General features: G+C 39.3%; 1 protein-coding gene across 3 annotated transcripts in view; it reads right to left on the bottom strand.

The window, feature by feature from the left end:
* LOC145996066 (cytochrome P450 6j1-like) overlaps positions 1-21,406 on the bottom strand; it is a 260,095-nt gene that overhangs the window by 42,340 nt on the left and 196,349 nt on the right. The window contains exon 1 of one of the 3 annotated variants that reach the window (XM_083132296.1): positions 19,882-19,994. The exons of 1 other annotated variant lie outside the window; for it this stretch is intronic. The gene's annotated coding sequence lies outside the window, so the exon portion shown is untranslated. Of the gene's footprint in view, positions 1-8,285; positions 8,343-19,881; positions 19,995-21,406 lie in introns of those variants that run through there. One more of the 3 variants, XM_083132297.1, reaches the window with a different exon arrangement.

The raw sequence follows: 21,406 nt of genomic DNA, 5'->3' as shown, positions 1-21,406 counted from the left end.
TTTTATTTTCCACATTTTTACACATATTAGCTTGTAGCACATACTTTATATACAGGGTGGGCCATATTGATGGGACACATTTCAAATGCATATGTGGAGCATGTAGGAAGCAACATTTATTACATGGAAAACACTGCCAAAGGACGGGAATTCTGCACTGTGTTCAGTGTTTGAAGATTACATCCCTGAGATGGACATCACCTTGACGAGAACATTTGTTAATACGAACAGAATGACAGTCACCGCTGAGCGGTACATCACGATGCTACGAACATTCTTCATGCCCGAAATGAAACGGCTTGGCCTAAGGGACATGTGACTGCAGCAGGATGGTGCCACTAGTCATACAGCAGTAGTGTCAATGACAACCCTTCAACGACACTTCCCGGGACGGCTCATCTCGAGATTCGGTGATGTCCATTGGCCATCCAGATCCCCGGATCTAACTCCACCGGACTACTTCCTGTGGGGTTACCTAAAGGACAAGGTGTACACAATAAGGCCCACTGCCATCAATGAACTGAAGGACAACATCCGAAGGGAGATAGCGGCCATCCCAGCCGAAACCCTGCGCAAAACTATGCAGAACATGGATGTTAGAGCCAAAGAATGTTCTCGTGAAGGTGGTGTCCATCTCAGGGATGTAATCTTCAAACACTGAACACAGTGCAAAACTCCCGTCCTTTGGCAGTGTTTTCCATATATTTGGTAATAAATGTTGCTTCCTACATGCTCCACATATGCATTTGAAATGTGTCCCATCAATATGGCCCACCTGTATTATAGTTACATTTGCATGTAATATCCATATATTTGAACAATTTTCGACATATTTTTTGGACACTCTGTTTATTTTAAATCTTGACAATAAATAATGCATCTATTATTCTAACATTCTAGATCTCTCTCTCTCTCTCTCTCTCTCTCTCTCTCTCTCTCTCTAACTCTTCGACTTTGACCCCCCCTTCCTCCGGGAAATCTTTGCGGGTGCCCGTGTCAGGGGTGCCCACAGGGGGGGATTCATGACACGCCTGCGTCATGGGAATTTTTTTGGGGCGGACAAAATTTTATAGTTTAGCTGCCACTTCTACATATTTTCACACAAAAATGGTGAGATCGTTTCATTTGATTGACTTGTTATTGATTTTTAGTTATGGTTATTATGTACAGTTTCTCCACCTACCTGTGGCTAATCGCGGCGATGGCGTTGGAATGAAACATCACCGCTTATGCCTTTAGAATAAGTTTGGAAGAGGGGGACAGGGTGCGAAATCCTGGGGGGACGGGGAGGATTTCCTCCCAGCAACAATCTTGGCCTCAAACCCTCCCCCCAACCAAAATTTTAGGGGGGAGAGTTTTTGTTACAACAAACAAGAGATAAACAATTACTTTTAATTTCAAATATACTGTACTAAGAATGATATCGAATACATACATAATTAGTGTAGTTGTGAGTGTTCAATGCTTTTTTTCTCTCAAGGGATCATTAACAAATAATAATAACAATAATAACTATGAAACCTAATTGATTTATATTAACATAAATCAAAAACTTACACATAATAATACCACTTCAACTATCTCTTAATTTATTAACATCTTTAACCAGTTAGTAACGGACGTAGTTTGCTACTTTATAATATTTGATATATTTAAAAGTTACAAATTTATTTATTTTTCGTTAATTAATAATAATAATATATTTTTAATTTAGTATTTTATTTTTAATTTTAATAACATTATAAATATGTCTATAATTTATATGTATGTTTGTGGGTTTGTATGTTAAGATCTTTCTCCCCACACTAGTCTTAAATGATTTCGCACCCTGCGCGGGGGAGGGGGGCTGTTCGCATATTCAAGCAGACAAAATGTTAAAAATAAGGTTCAGCACATTAACAATGGCAGTGAGCTGAGGAAATTTTGTACGTTTATGTTAGGAAACATGAATGAGCTGTGCTTCTTGCAATGAAAGGTTTCGAATGTTATGCACCTTTCGATTGTTGGCATCTCGGCCAGTAGTAAACAATGTCTGGTGTTTTTCGGACACTGCAGACTTCAGCCTTGGTGTTGAATGATTTCAGGCACGATTTGTGTCGCTTGCAGTGGCGGAGGTTGGGGAGGGAGAGGGCGTGGGCGAATTGCCTCCCTCCCACCACTTTGCTCCCCTAGTTTTGGAACCCAGCCGCCCCTACTGTTTGTTTGTTGTGTTCCTGTGCTACTGGATAATTGTATAATACCGTCAGTTTCCTTTGTCTAAAGCTTACTTTTATTGACTATGTAAATTGAAAGGGGAACATTCATTCCAAAGAGTCTTACAAGAACGTTCAAATACATGTGTGTGGAGTACACGTGTAATACCATTCATTCATTCCAAAGAGTCTTACAAGAACGTTCAAATACATGTGTGTGGAGTACTCGTGCAATACCATTCATCGCTAAGATAAGTGGGGAAAACACTGAACTTAAACATGCATATGAAACTAAATCTTCCCATAAAGTACAAAACTGTGGAAGTTAAATTTGGAAAAATTACACCAATGTTTAGGACCAGGTTAACAAAATCAGCCTAATGAGATGAGCCACGAAAAACATGACAGGTAATTATTTTAAAAGTTGTTTTTTTTATTTAACATCGCTTTTTTTACCTTGTGGTAAATAGCGATGGGGAAGATGGGATTGAGAAAGTTAGAAAGTTCAGGTACACACGACATGACGGGTTCTAAATAAATTATGGATCTGCAGAAATGCGTTAAGAATGAATTTCTTAAACCATACCGTGTTGTTGTCCAGTTTTCGACCTTTTCAAGTTTGCCGGTATTATATAAAATAAGTTGACAAATTGCTCTGCAGAAAGCACAATGAGTGTAATTAGAGCCATTAAAAACCGACTACGTTCGTATATGGCTGATGAGTGGGTAATGTCTACCGTAATTCCATCCTGTGAGTCCGATATTTTAACAGTGCAGCCAATTGAGGAAATTATCAATAAGCTTGCTGCAACAACGTCAGAAATTATCATTTGTGTAAAATGCTATTTCAATCGATGTCAAAGTAATATACAATATATATGTAATTGTCTACATTGTAAACAATACCTAAATTAAACACATATTACTTAAATATGTCTGTGTTACACTGTTCCGCAAATTCTGCCTGAAGAAAATAATTTGAGCAAATGATTCGGCATAGAGGGGGGTGTTCTACCCGTTTTGGGGGGAGTGCGTCCTAGACCTTGGGGGGGGGATAGGCACCCCTGGCCCGTGTTAAGGTCGATCTTCACATTGTCATTCCATCTCAACTCTCCACAGATCTCTTACCTTTACGTTTCGTAACAACAGCCCTGTAAATTATCTTCAGAGGACAAGTATAGATGGCGCGCATTATTTATTATAAAATCTTCTCCAGTTCTCTGCTGCTTCGTTTCTTTTAGGTCCAAATCTCTTTCTAAGAATTTTATTTCTAAAATCTGCAAATTTATCTTCCCTTTTTAGTGTAAGGAACTACTTTTCACGTTCATAAAAAGTTAAAGGCACATTTACCGTCTCGTAGAAAAGTATCAATGGATGTTCAATTATAAAACTACAATTATCAAACCAAAAGTAACCAGGAAGAATGTGGTGGAGTTAGCACAGTGCGCTACGACGCCAGAGTTTCCTGGTTCGAGTACCGGCATGGGAGGACTCCCTGTCGGCGTAGTTGTAACGTCGTCGCCTTGTAATGAAGGGGTCTCTGGTTCGGTATCCGATTGAGGGACATTCCACAGTGATTCGAACTCCACTTTGAACTGTAGGTCCAGTCACGATTAGCCTATCTGTACATAAATCACTCTTTGTGATTGTCCTTTCATCATATCATCACTCATCTTAATTTCAGTATTAGCCTAAAGTGGCAGCAAAATAAATCAAAACGAAAGTAACCAATTGAATATTTGGAGAAACGAAAATCTGTCAAAACGGAACAGCAATGTATTCCTTACGAAATAAAGATGGTTCCGTCAAATTAGAATCACTGTGTATTGAGCAACAGAGGATTCAGGCAAAGGTTATTCTTTTAGTGCATGAAGTAACGACACAGTTAATTACTTCATGAAATCATAATTAACCATTTCGTCTTGCCTCGTGCGTTTTAATATGCATCAATTTCTGTGTCAAGGCTACCGCATGCATTGATAATGCATTGTAAGTAGTTGATTACGTAAAGAAAGTAAGGAATATTGTCGGTTGTAATGTAGAGGTTCCCGTTTCCATTTCTATTGCAGGTACGTGTGTAATGGTTCGGATTGTGCTAAGAACTGCAGGCGTAGTGCCGATTAGTTTGTCAGAGTGAGCTTAAAACCAACATTTTACATACTAACTAACTCTCTAGCCTTCTTAAACCAGAAGGATTATGGCTGCTGCAATACATTGATCTGTTCCTATCCTGGGCAAAATCAATCCAATCTTTTCCACCCTCAACGTTATCCCTTCATCTTCCTCTTGGCCTTCCTACAGGTCTCTTACCATCAGGTTTCCTAACAAGAATCCTGTAAACTCGTCTTTCCTCTCCCGTTCGTGCCACATGGGCTGCCCACCTGAGTCTTCTTCATTTCTACCTCTTGAATTAATCGCGACGGTGAAGATGAATAATGAGGTGACGAAATAGAGGATGCGGCATGTCCGTGTCTTTTCCAGAATTCGTTCACATGTTCCCTGGCTTCGTAGTGTGTTACGTTAACCACTCAGCTACGGAAGGTATCCAATTAGTCGATTAATAAATACACTCCACCAATAAGGTGAGGAATAGTAAACACGTCACTCGTAGACGATTTAGCCGAAATAATTTGGATTAATTTTCACGAATCTGAAGCCGTATTTTGTAAATTTATTTAGCGTCGCTTTTCTGCCATTTTTGTCTAATAGCGACGATGATGAGTGATGATTAGACCACTCAACGGCGTGATTCTGACGCCGTACAAAACAGAGTATTCGAGTGTGGACTGTTACTTGCTAGCAGCATGCTTTGTCGAATCCCGTAGTGAACCAAGTTATGCAATATCGTTCGCAGCGTGCGAAAGGACACTTGTGTTCGTGGAATGACGTAAGCGCGAAGGTGTAGACAGTGCGTTGAATGTCAATCACATTGCAATGAAGGGAATACCGACAAGAGAGGTCAATTATAAAGATCTGTTCGCTTTCTCTGATGCTGTGAGCCCGGTGTCGAGGAGTGTCAGGTCAAACTTTTGCCTCATAAGTTTGTCGTGCTGACTAAGGAGTGTAGGAATTATAGTAACGAGATTCTTTTTTCTTACAGTGAATAGTCCCATGTATACATCTCTCCATCTTGATAACGTTATTTTCCTTTCATCTATATTTCTCTTTCTATCTCACATTCTTCCTTTTCTCGCTATCTCTATGCTTTCTTTCTATTTTGATTGTAAATTTCTCTCTCGCTTTTTATTTCTCTTCCCCTCCTTCTATTCTGTCTTGCTTGTCTCTGCTTCTCTCTCTCTTATCTCTGTCTCCCTCGCATCTATCCCTCTCTACTTTCTGATTTACATCTTTCTCTTTGCTTGTGTATTGCTCTCTCTCTATTTGCTCCTTTTCTTTTCCTAGCCTCTGTCTCTACGTCCCTCTCTGTGTCGATTTTTATTTCTCTCTCGCCTCTATATCTTTCTTTGTCTTGTTTGATTATTTCTCTTCATATATTTCCCACGCTGTTTTCCAACTCTCCCTCCCCCTGTCGCTTCTTCATTTCTTTCCCATTTTCCCTCTTTATCTGTCTTTCTTTTTTCTCTTTCACCAATCTTTCTCTGTTTTCTTATACTTCTCTCTCTTGCTTTCTCTCTGTTTCGTTTCTTCATTTCTTTCTCTCTGTTTCGTTTCTTCATTTCTATCTCTGTTTCATTTCTTTCTCTCTGTTTCGTTTCTTCATTTCTTTCTCTCTGTTTCGTTTCTTCATTTCTTTCTCTCTGTTTCGTTTCTTTACTTCTCTTCTCCCCCAATTCTCTTTCTATCTCTCTCTCTCACACACACATGGTCTCGCTTGTTTACTTCTTTTCTTTCCTTTTCTGTCTATCCCTCGTTTTCGGAGCCTGGTGTCTTATCTCTTCTTTCATATATCTTTTCTCTCCTACAACTAGTTTCTTTCTTATAACGATACGTAAACATGGTCAACATATTCTACACAGGAAAAAGTAAAAGTACGTGTAAACTTGTGTTTTCAAATCATGTAACATTTGATTGGCCTCTTGATGGTTCAATTCATGTACAAAGTGTGTGATTTCAAGAGTGAACCTCTTGAAATAAAAATAATAATAAATTTACAACCTACAACACCTTAAAGATTGCACAGTTTGGCTTATATAGTACTACTCTTCCATTGTAGGTTTCTTGTAAGAATGTCGTCAAACTTTGGGATCACCCTGTAGCACACTAAAACGTAAACAAGGTTAGTGGTGTTAAATCTGTCGTTTTCCTTGTGTTACTTTCGCTTTTTAACTGGTGGAACAGGTTTCTGGAATCGGTGTTATAATGAACGTGACCACGAACTGCCCACAACTATTTGTTACCCAATTGAAACTTCCAGGAAAGACAGGTGTTGCCCTCAAGCGGTCGGTCCTAGAAGAAGGTGAGATTCGTTGAGCGGGTCAGTGTTTCGGATAATTCCCACAGGTAATCACAAGATGTCGTGAGCTTCGCGAAAGCTTATTGTGTGTCGAATCCAGTATTGTCTCTTTAACAGAAATACAAATATGAATGCTCACGTCCCCGATGGCATAGTGGTCCACTTTAAGAAGTTAAGTTATCGCTATTTAAAAGGGGAATCGACTTGATATCTTGAACACCCACCACTATTTTTGTATAACACGGTCATTTTATGACGCCACACCTAAAGTAGTATTAAGAAATCTAGTGTGTTTAGTAATTCCGATAGATAAAATAAGCAAGAATGTTTTTTGAAATATGCTTTTATCGTAACCTAAGAAGAATTACAGCTCGTGATTTTGAAATTTAGCAACAGATGGCGTACGTGTTTGCTCAGCATCTACTGCCATCTGTTCGAAGTGTTATGGACTACGTTTGGGCAGCTCTGATACTTTAATAAGGCATTTTACTCTGGAATATACGGTTATCTATTTTATTATGTCACAAATGTTAAGAACAAAATTGTCCTCATCAAGATTGGGAATTTCGTAAGCATCCAAAATATTCTGGAGTATGAAATATACAGAATACTCATAACGACGTGAACGGTTGTGTCTTTTAGACGTTCATAAAATGCAAAGAAATTAGAAAATACATGCGTTTTATTACGAAGGAAATATATTGCGTGGTTAAAAGCGTGACAAATTTTCACTGTCTATTACTTCTGCCGAGAAACAGACCTGCAGTTACTGTAAACTGTGGTAAATGTCTTATATCGGAGACACATTTCTTCATTTTTACAGAAGAAACTACTTACGGAAATGAGTTTCTGTAGCATTTTGAAAGTTCGTGGGGGTATTTTATCACCGTAGAATGCTGCACAACAAGAAATAAGCACTTTTGATATAATAAACTTGCATTTTGTGCAAAGCGACAACATTATGCCGTTGTTTCCATTATTGCTAACCCAACCTAACCTTGCCGGAAATGGTCCGTGGGGCTATCGTGAATGGTTTTGGGGGTTCTCCGTCAATGGTTTTTGGGGCTATCGTGAATGGTTTTTTGGGGCTATCCGTCAATGGTTTGTGATGACATAATGAACACGGAAGTAGGTATTTTCGGTTAAGAAAGTTGGAAACATTGCATACCCACTCCAAATCGACAAAACACAAGCACGACGCGCGATGATCCACAGCTTTAGACGCCATATTGTATGTTCTGCAACGGAAGAAAGGAACCAAAAGAATTACTCGTAATGTGAAAAATCGAAGTTATTTTCGTGTAAAAAGCTTAATGGCACCTTGAACTATGTTCCGCAATACACAATTGGTAAGTACGAACCATTTGAAACACAAAATATCTGATTTTAATGTGTCTCCGATATAACAGACATCTATCTAAACTGTAATGCAGTAAACTACAGTACAAAGATAAGAAGATATTTTTTGTGACAACACTACGTTTTGTCTTGCAGACATTTTGGAGCGCTCTGTATGCAGGAGTGTGTGTGTATGTATGAAAATGGATGAAACGTTTACACTTACATACCAATTTCTCGTTGAAGAAATTTCATCTAACATCCTTCCATAAGTCTATTCAAATTTTGTCTTTTCGTAGCAACAAAAACAACCACTGTAACATCTAATCCTTGAAACATACCACTAAATCCTTTTCCAGATACCAGATGTCACTGAAGAGGCAGCTCCCGTACAGACAACACAAATGCTCAATAGAAAATGCTATTTCATTCTGCCTTTCACCTTAATAAATATTTTAATGAAAAAGCATAAAAACTGCTATAAACATCTAAATTCATGTGCTTTTCGTAGGCACCCTGTGACCCTAAGTCGTACTTCTTACATAATTAAATGACGTAATCATAATATTTATTGTGGTGCAGGTCCCACGCGATAATTTGTCGATTTGCATGGTTGAACGGTTGAGCTGTGGCAAGAGACATGTAAGATTGCAAAAGATTTTGCAAGAAATCACTGGAGATTGTAGCTTTGACAAATGGATAGGAGGCAAGGAGGGTGACAGCCCCTTCCCCCGCAAGAATATATATTGTATGTCGCATGAATGGAGCACTGGCGTACGCAGAGAGGGGGCTGAAGGGGCTATAGCCCCCTCCGAAATTTTGAGAACATCAATGTTTTCAAATAAAAGCATTGAGGAACTCGGGGAAAGACCAATTCCAGCCCCTCCCGAACAAAAATCGTGCGTACGCCAGTGGAATGGCGGAGTTCATATGTCTGTGACGTAACTCCAGTTATTTCTAAAATGATCTCCATGGCGGGGTGGTGACAGTTAAAGCCCCTGCACACGGGGCAGTAGTGGCGGCAAATTCTTCGCCAAACTCAAGCAGGTTTGAGTTTAGTGGACGCCAGAGGGCCAGTAACAGGGACACGTGACGTAGTGGCAGCCATTATTGGACGTGCCTTGAAAGGTACTGGCGTAGAGCGCCAGACTCTATTGAGGGAGGAACTACTTTTGTGATTACTTTCCTATTTACTTCACGTACTTACTTTCGTTGCGAAATTTCACACCGGAAATGTGTTCAAAATCTAAGGAAGCGGAGTACTTCTTGGTATTCGAAACATGATTGCTAGAGTTTGGAAACTGTCACCAGTAGCTAAAAATCGTAAGGCAATCTCTAGTTTTGGACGAGCAGGAACTGCGTTTCTCATTAGCGTATCTGTTTTTTATATTTTATGTTCAATTAAATTACACAGTTCCTTAAATTGCCCCACACTCATTCTCATAATTCTCTTGTATTCCAGAGACTCCTCCTCGGCAAGTTCGCGCAGTATTGTAGACGAAGCTCCCAGCTGATATATACGACACACCCAGTCTGTATCCCATCACGCCCTCTTTTGGCTACTATTTCTTGAAGCTCTTCACTTAAACAATGTACAATATCACTTACAGCCTCATCAACAGCTTCCTCGTACTCTTCATAAAAAGAATAAAAAAACTTGCTACAGGCTGCCACTAGAACATTAAAATGGAAGCCATTACTGTCCTCGTGTGTAAGCCTACTGTCCGGCCATTTCACTGGTTGCCACTACTGTCCCCGTGTGCAGGGGGCTTAACACACTACGAAACCAGAAGGGGCTTCCCCGATGCGATTCACGATCAGTCCTAGCTTCATCACTCAGTTTCCGGGTCAGGAAATCAATAATTGTCTCCTTTGTTTTTTGGGAATACATCAGTAGCACATCTTTGGCCCCTGACCAGAATTGAAGAAAATGCAGAGAGTGGGAAATCCTAAGAACTACCTATCAGTGGCGGCGACTAGGGGACGTGCTGGCCCCCTTTTTAGCCCCTGCATGTCTTCCCCCCTCCCCGCAGTCTTTCACCCAGTCGCAGCTACTTATGTCAATGTATAAATGATATGTTGCAGCATGGCGTCCTTCCTGTAGCCTCCTTTCAGAAAATAATGTCACAGGAAAATCGTCCCTGTAGGTAAAGTTGGAAATTATCTGAAAGAGGCTTTTATGGGGGAGGGGGGGGGCAGCTTTTTTGGTTGGGTTTCTTTTGACTTTTCCGTTTACATAATTTGGCAAGAATAGGCGTGCGCAGACCCTCTGATTAGGGGCGTGGGGGGCAAATGCCTTGACGAAAGTTGAATCGGAGAAAGAAAAACCTAATTTCATCTCGCCGTTTTATTCTATTGATGGGTAGAGAACAGGGACGTGCATACAGTGTGTCCGGACCCGTCAAAAATCACTTTATTAGAAGAAATCAAACTTCCGGGACACCAATGTTCTTTCACCCCCTCCTTTATTTCCCCTCACTGTGCTTAAGAGACTATTTTAGATATAAACGTGATTTCGCACAACAGATTGAAAACAACTACGCATAATTTATTCATTTCCAACAGTGGCTGCAATTAAGGGGGCGTATGGGTGGGGAGACAGTTGCCCTCCACGTTTTGCTTCCGCACTCTTAATGCTAGGCCTTGTCTACAAAGGCAAAGTAAACTGTCCTTGACCCCTCCCACTTTTCTCAACCAATCGCCGGTACTGATTTCAAATGCACGGGTAAGTTATCTGCAAACATAGAAGTAACGCAACTAACGAATACCTTGTGTATGAGTGTTAATAACAATAACAAAGTTGGATAGTTCAATTTCATAGGAAATAATGCACTTTCCTTCTCCCTCAGTAGCTGCTTGGAAATGCTTAACTTTATATAGAGTATTATGTTTTTAATTACTGTGATACGATTCCTGTACACTAAATTTCTAAGTGGGAGTAGTAGGGAACAAATTGCCCTTTTTGCTGCCCCGTGCGCACGCCTATATTGGCAAGTACGAACCTCAAAACTCACAACTATAACTTGACAAGTTTGAAAACAAAACTCTGCAAATAGCTCTTGCGCATCTCACACAACATTTCCCCACTCCATTCTTCGCAGCGACGTTGGTTCGCAGTGTTGCAACCTGGAGGGAGCGGAATGGTCTGAGGATTTTCAACGAAATTTGTATTCGCTTTTTCCTGGGCTGTTTTCTACCTGTCGGAGTACAGAAATTCAGCTCAGCTTTCGCCAACGACTCTTTTCCTTCTTTTAAAACTTTGCCTCCCCGATGGCGCAGTGGTAGCGTCGTCGCTTTGTAATCAAGGGATCTCGTGTTCGATTCCCGGTGCAGGCACATAGTGGTTCGGATACCACTTTAAACTGTAGGTAAAGTCCCGATTAGCCTTACTGTGCATAAAGTGGACTTAAAACAACAAATCAATCCAATCCAATTCTTTTAAAACTTGAGAAACCATCCATTTAGATACTGCCGTGGCGCCGCATGTGGACTCGAGAACATTACACTTAAGTTTATGTAACTCCTCCTTATTTCGCAAATATGTTGCAAGATTGTAGTCAATTTATCTGGCCTGTCCTCTAAGGGGCTTTCCAGAGCAGATTGTGAATTTCGTTGGACCCGGCATGATTTGATTTTTTGCATTTCAAAAATATGCAGCCAAGAGTAAAGAGCAAGAACATTTCAATGCTTTAAAAAAGAACACAGGCAAGCGTGTTATCAGATTGCCTTCTCGTAGTGATTGTTGTACGATAAACAAAAGAACCCCAGCCCCACTCGGCTTTTTTTTTTAAAAAAAACAGACCACTGCTCGAAGTCGCATTCAGAAAATGAAGTCATTCGCCCAGTAGTTTCTATTCGTTATAGACGTTAACGCGCGTGCGTAATACTACAGTTTACGATCCGCGCACCGCACGCATTTTCAAAGACCGGATTAAATCAAATGAACCACTGATAGACTGATATGAACCTGTACCGTCAATCCACACAGTAAAAATAGTTTGTCATATTTGTTTTAGCTTAATTTTGCTGAGTTGACACCACTCGTAGTCTCAAGGCCAGACCAGTACGTAGAAGAGTGGTGGGGAGGATGACGTAATAGGAAGTGCTCCGCAGCGATCTGCGCATATCGGGACTTAACTGCAAGTGAAATAGGTTCGCCGAAGTTGGCAAAATGCCAAAATATTCGTTTAAAAATTTATCATTAAAAAATCACACATTTGAACACATTTGAATCCGGCTTCTTTACAACTCTGACTGTAGAGCCATTCACAGCGATAAAAGAACAACGCGCTTACTGCTTCAACCTTCGTTCGATTTCCTTGTTTAGTGAGAGTTTTCTTTACCTTGCCAGTCCCAGCTATTGCTGCTTTTTTCACTGGGATCTTACCCACAGCTACATAGCTAAACCAATCGTCAGTTTTTCATATCTTCTCTTCGGAGACACTCTCTTCAAGGGCTGACGATTCTCCTCATAGTCCAACCTTAAGCACCACCCTCGGTAAATTTCTTATATCGGACAAACGGATTTCTACAAATTTACAGGAGAAATTACTTACCGAATGCAGTTTCTTTATACTTGTGGAAGTTCGGTAAAGTGTTTTCTCGCATCCTTCATTGAATTTTGCCAGTAAATCATCTATTTTTCGATATAAATGTGTGACCGATGCACGAAAGCTCTTGCATCCATTTACTTCCAGGTTGATGTAGCCTGTGTGTGATGACATAATCCCGGTCAGTGTTTCCAAACACGTGTTTTTGTAACTGAAGAAGGTACGTTTCCGCAAATGGCTTGTGGGGCTATGTGTCAATGGTTCGTGGGGCTATGCGAGAATGTGTGTGGGGATACGCATTTTTTTCTAAACCAATTTTTAACTATTCTAACCTAAACGTGACCCAACCTAACCAAACCTTACCGGAAATGGTTCGTGGGGCTATGCGAGAATGGTTTGTGGGGCTACGTAGGTATTTTTGGGTGCAGTGGGGTGGAAACACTTCATGCCGAGTACGGTAGTGAAACTGTGACCGCCATTTTGCGTGTTACCGAAGGCAAAAAGAAACGAAGAAAACTTACTCGATATGTCGCAAATAGAGCTTATTTCCATGAAATAAGCGAAATGCCACCTTCAACAATGTTTCTCAATGCAGAATACGTAAGTACGAATATTGAAATTAAATTAACTAGCAAATTTCAGTCGTTTGTCCGATATAAGAAATTTACCTCACCATACATATCTTCTTCATATAACCAATCCTAGAATACACCCTAATAATCTGTAAACCAATCTTTGATCTGTTCAACCAAATGAATAATTGGTCAACAATATCTCACTATATACACCTACTAACACTACTCACACTTTATCTAGAACTTTTCATATGTAAACCTCGATACTAATCTTTTAACATTACCTAAGCATTATCTCTAACAATTTACAATATGTAAACCTTGATTGTTTTCAAAACTTTGGGAACCAGAACAACCAAGGTACCAGGCACGTATCTAAAAATATGTTTCGGGGGGGGGTCTAAACCAAGTGTCTCAGGAATAATAATAATAGTAATATAATATTAATAATGTTTAAATTAAAATAATTATATTAAATCAATTAATACTAATTACAATCCATAAATTAATATTAAATTATTATTACACGAATAGATAAAAAGACTGTATAAGAATAGAGATATAACAGCGCAAATTCATTACGCAGCTTACCTGTGGTTAAGATCGGAATAACTTACATAAAAACAAGTGCCCTGGCAATGAAATTAATGTCAAATAGATGAATAATTGAATACTTATCGAATAACAAAAATGATGTTACATCTAGTTGAAGAAAAGCAAGTTTTTAATTAATATTTTATGCATATTGAGTAGCAGTGTACATAAATCTTCTTTGTAATGTCATTCAAAGCCGTATGATCCCAATATAATCCTTGCCTTCTAAAAAGAAGCAATTAATAACCATTGATTATGCAACAAATGCTAATATTTTGATTATTTAATTTTAGTACTTGATGAAATATTTCGGGGAGGGAGGGTCCGGAGCCCCCCTCTAAATACGTCCTTGCAAATTACCTATAGCTTGTAAATCAAAATTAGTGTAATTTTAAATACCAGTGTAAACGTTTTAGTTTTATTAATGTAAATTGTAAAACAAAAAAAATGAAATAAATTAGTACACAATAACCGGGGCTACCGAAATTCTGAGGAAATGACGTCCTGGTATCGTTTAAAGGCACCAGGGCAAAAGCGCATACCGCCTGAATGTATGCGTGTAGAGGCGGGCTTCTTTAGGGGGTTCCCCCTCATTATTTATTAGCTAGAGTCGAGTTCATTTTACCGAAACCTCATCCACACTCAGTCGTTGATATTGGAATGGTCTGTAGTTTGCAGAAATTTCGCTCAGAAAAGCACCCATTGAGCTCGTCTTTATGTTTTTGCCTTCGTTGAAAACTGAGCAGTCCTCTTTCTGTTACAACCCTACCACGCAACAAATGTGATTTCTTTGTCATATAACACGTTCTGTTTCATTTTCTGGCCGCTTCTCATGATTCAAAACAGATGCTTCTTCGAATATTTTATTATCTTCAAATCAGGAATTAATGTTTATCAGTAAGACCATGAAGGAAATGCTTTTGAAAATATTTTTTTTTTCCTCATCGGCTTTAGATGTTTCAGTTAGTGGTGCACTCATAAATGCTTTGTTTTGAGAAAACTAAAATTCTTCATCTTTAACACTTTCTCCAGGGCGCTCTTTCATTGAAGTAGGTAATTTCATCGCTGCAGCCAATTCCTGCCTTGCATCAATTACACTAGCACTTCTCCCCTGTGGAAGGAATGATAACAGTTTGAGGAAATTAAATACAACATTGGCCAAGCGTCAAGCTAAGTTTGCAGCAGGTTTGCTCGACTCGCTCTTGATCTTCAGCGATTCTTCAGCGCAATACAAACTCCAGTTGGCGAATCTGCGGATCCTAGTTCGTCTGCAAAGTGATTGCAACCGATCAAGTACATACCTGCTAATGGATGTATTATTTTATTTTGTCTGTATTTTACAAATTAAATAACTGTTTTCTTGCAAGTATGCAGTTGTGTCGGAATAGAACCCGTCTCAGTGGAACTATATTCTGCGCGCATATTTGGATCTACATATGCGAAAAGCTGCTGCAAAGTTGACTTGACGCTTTGCTTAAGTGGGCACCTTCTTTAGCATTCCTTGGCACTTTCTCTTTCCTTTCAACTGATAGGTCCACTGGGGCCACGACTTGAAGAGAAATGAACAATGGCTGGATAATTCTTTATTAGTAGGCCTAGGAATTTGATGAACTTAAAATTGCCCAAAAAATGTCCTTTAAAAAATGCATTTATGACCTAATACATGCAAGAAAATGCTCTATAAACTTAAACAAATGACCTAAAAATTCTGCAATATTTGTAAAACAAATTTATAAACTACCAAGAGAAATTCAAATTACAAATTAACGTTACAGTATCCTATCTATAACATGTTCATTGCGTATGGTAGTACAAGTAAGAAAGTTCACTTTTTTGTCATATTTTACACTTTAAGTACTGAGTTGCAGTACACAAAGAAAATCATATGCAAATTTTCAAAAGTGAATGATTGTCGGTTTTCGGCAGGCGCGGTTGGCCCTATAGCGCACAGGATCAGTGAACCCCCAGTAATATACGATAATCACCTCGAGAATGAACAATGAACAATGTCTTTAAATTTTCACATTATTTCGCTAAAAATTCTACACAATAAGTCATGTATTTGTGCCCGTAACACGGCGAACTCTCTTGCTGAGAAGAAGAAACCGCGAATCGGCCGCCCTGATACAGACCCTCAGTTGAACCCCCACAGGACAGCTCGTGCCATTGTGAAAGCTTCGTGCGGGAGCAGAAGCGCGAGGAGGGTATAGGACAAAATACATGGGAGATGAGATTCCAGAACCTATGTCTCTACCCAACGGTCATGCGCAGTTCGTTCTCTCGCAGAAGCCGCGGGACAAGGCTCCTTTCTCGCTGCTTCCTCCCTTCCAGTGTTGCTGTGTGCGGTTCAAGTTTGAAGCGCACACATTACATATTCAATCTTCTCTTGTATCATTTTTGCACCGAACTTCTTGGAATAAATGCAAGATTGTGTCAGAGATGGATGAGTGGAAACAAATAGAAGCTGGAATTAGATGCGATGAATTAAAATAAAGGAGATACATTACCAAAATACCTTGTGCATGCATTCAGAGGTTTTTCCTTAAAGGTGGAAACACTTCGGGTTCGCGAAAGAGAAAGAATGGCGCGAAGACGTGACTCGCTGTCGCTCGGTGTCAAAGTCTCAAGTTTTTTAGTTTTTGAAGTGCTTGGATACTTGTTGGAAAGTATTAAGTGATGCTGCGAGTGAAACGAGGGATGGACTTTACCTAGGTTATGTCATTTGATGCAGTGTAGGCGTTGCTGTCCGCGCAGGTAAGAAATGACCGATAGAAATGCACATAATTAACGTAAACAAACTTCCTTGTCCACTGAAAAAAAGCGTGTGCTGGTCGACCAGCCCCAAATTTGAACAAACCTGTCGCGTATAAATGAAAGGGTCTCAGGTTCGATTTCTAGTATGCGCATGCCATTAGTTGCCATTTCCCTTTAACAAATGTAGGACCAGTTCTGATTAGTCAGCATGGACGTCCGGAAGGGGAAAAGGGGGCCGCCCCCCCATGGAAATTGAATGTAAACCAAAAATTATATATTACACGCATATAATTTAATTTCAGTCACAGTAATTTTTGGAATTTTTTATAAAAGCGTTGCAGTAACTTCAGACTGAAGGAGTGTTTTTTGCTCCTCGTGGGGAAAAAATATATTACTTGCCCCTACTTGAGGACGTCCATGATATTCCAACAAAACTCAACTTTTTTCATAAAGGCACAATTTATTGTAGTTTCAGCCCTAAATTTATTCGCACACCTCTACAACAAAACCTTATACTCCCAGATAAAAAGAATTCTTGACAAAGCTTTTAAACCCTCCCCCATCCTTTTGTTGGGCGAAGGAAGTATATTTTGCGGAAAGTGAATATATGTCACATCACTTCAGTGAACCCCCGGGTAAATAATGCACGAGCCGCGCCTGGTTTTCGGAAAAATTTCTCTCGACTTCCACCGACACAAGAAGAGCGTACTTGAAATGAACAATATCACTTGCTGTTAATTCACTTTCAATTCCATAGAGTGAAAATTGCTTCCCTGACAAAATGTCCGATGCAGAGCACAAAACTTTGCAGAGTAAGATTATTTCCATAACATCCCTGACTCTTGTGCATTTGCAGCTTGGGAGCGAGTCACAACTTCCAAAGCAGCCAATCAACAAGCGAGCTACTGTAGTCATTCCAACCCGGCACCAATCGCGGACCCTCTTCCTCACGCTCCTCGCTGTCGGTAGGCTCACTAGCTAGACTCGCGCAGTCAGCCAGAGCTGTTCCGAAAATAATCTGACTTTACACCTTGATTTTTAACACCGTCTGGCGACATTATATTTACTGATAGAGGGGAAAATCACATTGTTTGGGCTGAATTGTTACACAACAGCTTGTGTCAACAATACTGCACAGAATTTCTTTGTTTCTTCAAACACGGTCATTCAGAACTGCGCTGAAGGCAATGAGACGAGAGTCGGGAACATCTCTCCTTCAAAGGGTGACATTTGCATGTAAAATGCCCCTTCTTTCACCAAAATGTAGAAAAATGCATAAAATGACTTTTAAAAGGCCGAGAAATGACTTGAACGGTTTAAAAAAATGACCTTTACTCCAAAAAAGGGTCAAAAAATGCAAAAAAATGCCCTAACAAAGGCATCCCAATTAATTCACTTACGTGTAAAACACATTTCTATCTACTTATGCAATGTTTCTGCCTTACCAAAAAAAAGATGCATTTACATCAACATCCTGGCCCTATTTATTAGTGTTTACACAGATTGATAAGCTGCTACCCAACGGATGTCAAACATTTTGTTATTTTTCATCATTGATGTTGCCACACTGCTTGACCACTCTCGAACAGACCCTTTTGATTTTTGCTGTTTTGACTGAACATAAAATAAAGTGCATCCATAACAGATATAAACATACAATGACTGTATCTTACTTCACAACATCGTGAACAGCAGCTTCGAATTGTCATGCCATCCGCAATAATAATAATGCAATACACATTCCCTGGTTGTTAATGAAAATATAAATGTAGAGCCGGGGATGAAAAAAGGAGAAGGGGGGAAATTCCTAGCCCCCCTTCAATTCCAACACTGGTACTAACTTTGAAGTCTCTGCAGCTTTCCAAAAACTTCTAAATTGCAATAAGCCTGACTGAAAATCTGGGGGCGAGTGCCCCTTTGCCAGTCCAAGCTACGCCTATGGACTACACATAATGATCCTAACTTGTATTGGAAAAGTATTAAAATAATTTTAAATAAGAAGAAGAAGTAATAGGAAATTAGATGCAATCTTGCAGTGAACAACTACGTGCCCACCACTTCAAAAATATACATGTGTTTATGTACATAAAATCAATTTGCTAGTAGGACATAACCATAATTTGATTCGTTGCTTGTGGATTTATATACAAGAATGATTCAAGAATTACATCGTACGATGAACAATAAATATGCAAGGAGTTTATAACAGTTAGTATCAATTTAATTTCTCTATACTTTTCTTTTAGAGTGTTATGTTCTTACTTACATGAAATCTAAACTTTGTCAATTTTTATGTGTTATCTCTGTATTTTATACCAGAAGTGTAATGTATAAATACAGCGCCATCTAGTAACCAAATTGTTAAGCTATAACTCTGTGGAATTAAACGCATTTATAATACCATTTATACTATCAGTCCGAACACGAATCATAGTATATTGCAAATGAGAGGGCATGTGAGACTGAATTGGACTTGCCTCCGTATGGATTATTAACGACACATTTCACGACTCTTAGCAATAGTAAAGGTGGCCGTTGTCACTGTAGAATACCTGTTGGGTGGTGTAATATATGTTGGATTATGAAATGGCTGCTGTTTGATGAATAGCGGATGGATTATGGAATTGCTGTTCATTGATGGAAGACCTGTTGGTTGATGGAGTATATGATGGATGATGGAATAGCTGTTGATTGATAGAATAGCTGTTGGTTGATGGAATGGCTGTTGATTGATAGAATAGCTGTTGGTTGATGGAATAGCTGTTGGTTGATGGAAATAGCTGTTGGTTGATGGAATAGTTGTTGATTAATGGAATAGCTGTTGGTTGATAGAATAGCTTTTGTTTGATGGAATAGCTGTTGGTTGATAGAATAGCTTTTGTTTGATGGAATGGCTGTTGGTTGATAGAATAGCTGTTGGTTGATGGAATGGCTGTTGATTGATAGAATAGTTGTTGGTTGACGGAATGGCTGTTGATTGATAGAATAGCTGTTGGTTGATAGAATAGCTGTTGGTTGATGGAATAGCTGTTGGTTGTTGGAATAGCCGTTTGTTGAGTGCATTTAAACACTGTACCACAGCATCTCTGTTCACTTCTACAATGCTCTTTTTAGACATGATGCCAGTCCCAACAATTAACACTTTACAAATTATGATAGCACCTTTTCTAAAATGCCGCAATGGGCCTTACTGCGATAGTCGTAGGAAACATAGCCCCTGTTTTATTTTATCGATATCATCAACAGTCTCACCACTTGTACATGCAAGATTAGTTCGAGAGTCTTTCCAGAATTCACCTCTTCAATATCACAAGTGAAAAATATCAACTTTCCTCTCTTCTAACCTAACGAACTTCCAAAATGTTCATGCAAGGTATCTGTAACCATATGTGTGTGGATCTTGAGTCCTGAATGAAATAGATGTCACAAAAATATGGTACACAGATATGTATTGAAGTTCTTACCTCAAGTATCGTGTAGAAATCCCTGCACGTTAAGTACGAAAACATGATTTCCGATCAGGAAATACTAAGAGGTGCATCGTGTCCAGGTAAAGGAAACTTCTCTTGACTATCGCTTACAGGGAATGTTTTGTAACATTCTCGTTTTCCCATCATGCATCCTGAATGGGCGAATCTCGAAATCACATATGTGCAAACTCACTCGGATATCTAACATTATTCCTCTATTGCTACTCTTCAGTTGCAAATTTCAGTTCCGCGAATGTTAATTACATGCATTGAATGTTACTCGTTCCCATCCATTCATGAAACCAGACTTCGCCTCTTGCCTACCTCATGACCTTGCAGAAGACAATGTTTAGCAGATATGTCGTTAGTTGTTTCCTGGTTTCAATGTCTTCTTTATTTGAACTCGTATTTTCTTGTTGTTCTCTTTTTACACTCTTCTACGGTGAAATTACTTATTAGTCATACTAACAAATGAAAATTATATTACAGAGGAAATAAAAAGCATGCTTAATTCAGGCTCTTCATAAATTTTTATCTTCTCGTATAACATCTAAGAAACTAAAAGTTAAGATATACAAACCAGTAATTTTGCCTGTAGCATTATATGGATGTGAAAGTTTGTCCATTATATTAAAAGAGGAACACAAATTAAGAGTATTTGAAAATAAAATCCTTAGAAAAATATTTAGACCTAAAAGAGATGAGGAGAGAGGGGAGTGTAAAAGATTACATAATTTAGAGCTGCATAATTTGTATTCATGTCCAGATATTATTAGAATAATTAAATCAAGAAGACTTAGATGTGCAGGCCAAGTGGCACGAATGGGAGAGGAAAGAAGAGTTTACAGGATTCTTGTTGGGAAACCTGATGGTAAGATACCTGTAGGAAGGCCAAGACGAAAATGGAGAGGTAACGTTGATGGAAAGGAGTGGATAGATCTTGCTCAGGATAGGGACAGATGGAAGGCTTGTATTGCTGCAGCCATAAACCTTCGTGTTTAAGAAGGCTAGAGAGTTAGTTAATTACGATGAAATTGCTGGAATGATACCCAGTAAGGAGCTTCCTTGCTAAGGGCAAGTGGTGGACCAATCTCTGGTGGCGAGATCTTGACAATGTTCAACTTGCAGGGGAAGATGGCGGAAGGAATGTCTTCCTTCTTATTTCTGAATTCCATCCCTAAACAGGCAAAGTCAATTTACAATTACCTTCCTTTCCAACGTATATTCTGTACTCTTGCTTTACCAGAGTCAGCCTTTTTCTTACCACTTAGTTTCAGGGTCAGTTTCAAAGGGCATCACTGGCCTTACCTCCTCAGTTTAAGTCAGGCTTTGCCCAGTCACCTTGTTTCAGAATCAGCCCTTGCTTTACTATTTAGATTTCTAATCAGCCATCATCACAAATGTGCAATAGTTTAACTTAATTTGAAACATAAACGATATAATTATACTACTGCCGTGTTAATTAAAAGGATAATCCTATCTTTCTTCAAGGTGATAGTTTAGCTGGTCGAATCCCCAT

Source organism: Lepisma saccharinum, chromosome 12 (assembly GCF_977018435.1).
Source record: "Lepisma saccharinum chromosome 12, izLepSacc3.1, whole genome shotgun sequence".
Classification (NCBI taxonomy): domain Eukaryota; kingdom Metazoa; phylum Arthropoda; class Insecta; order Zygentoma; family Lepismatidae; genus Lepisma; species Lepisma saccharinum.
This window is presented reverse-complemented; position numbering and strand designations above follow the sequence as displayed.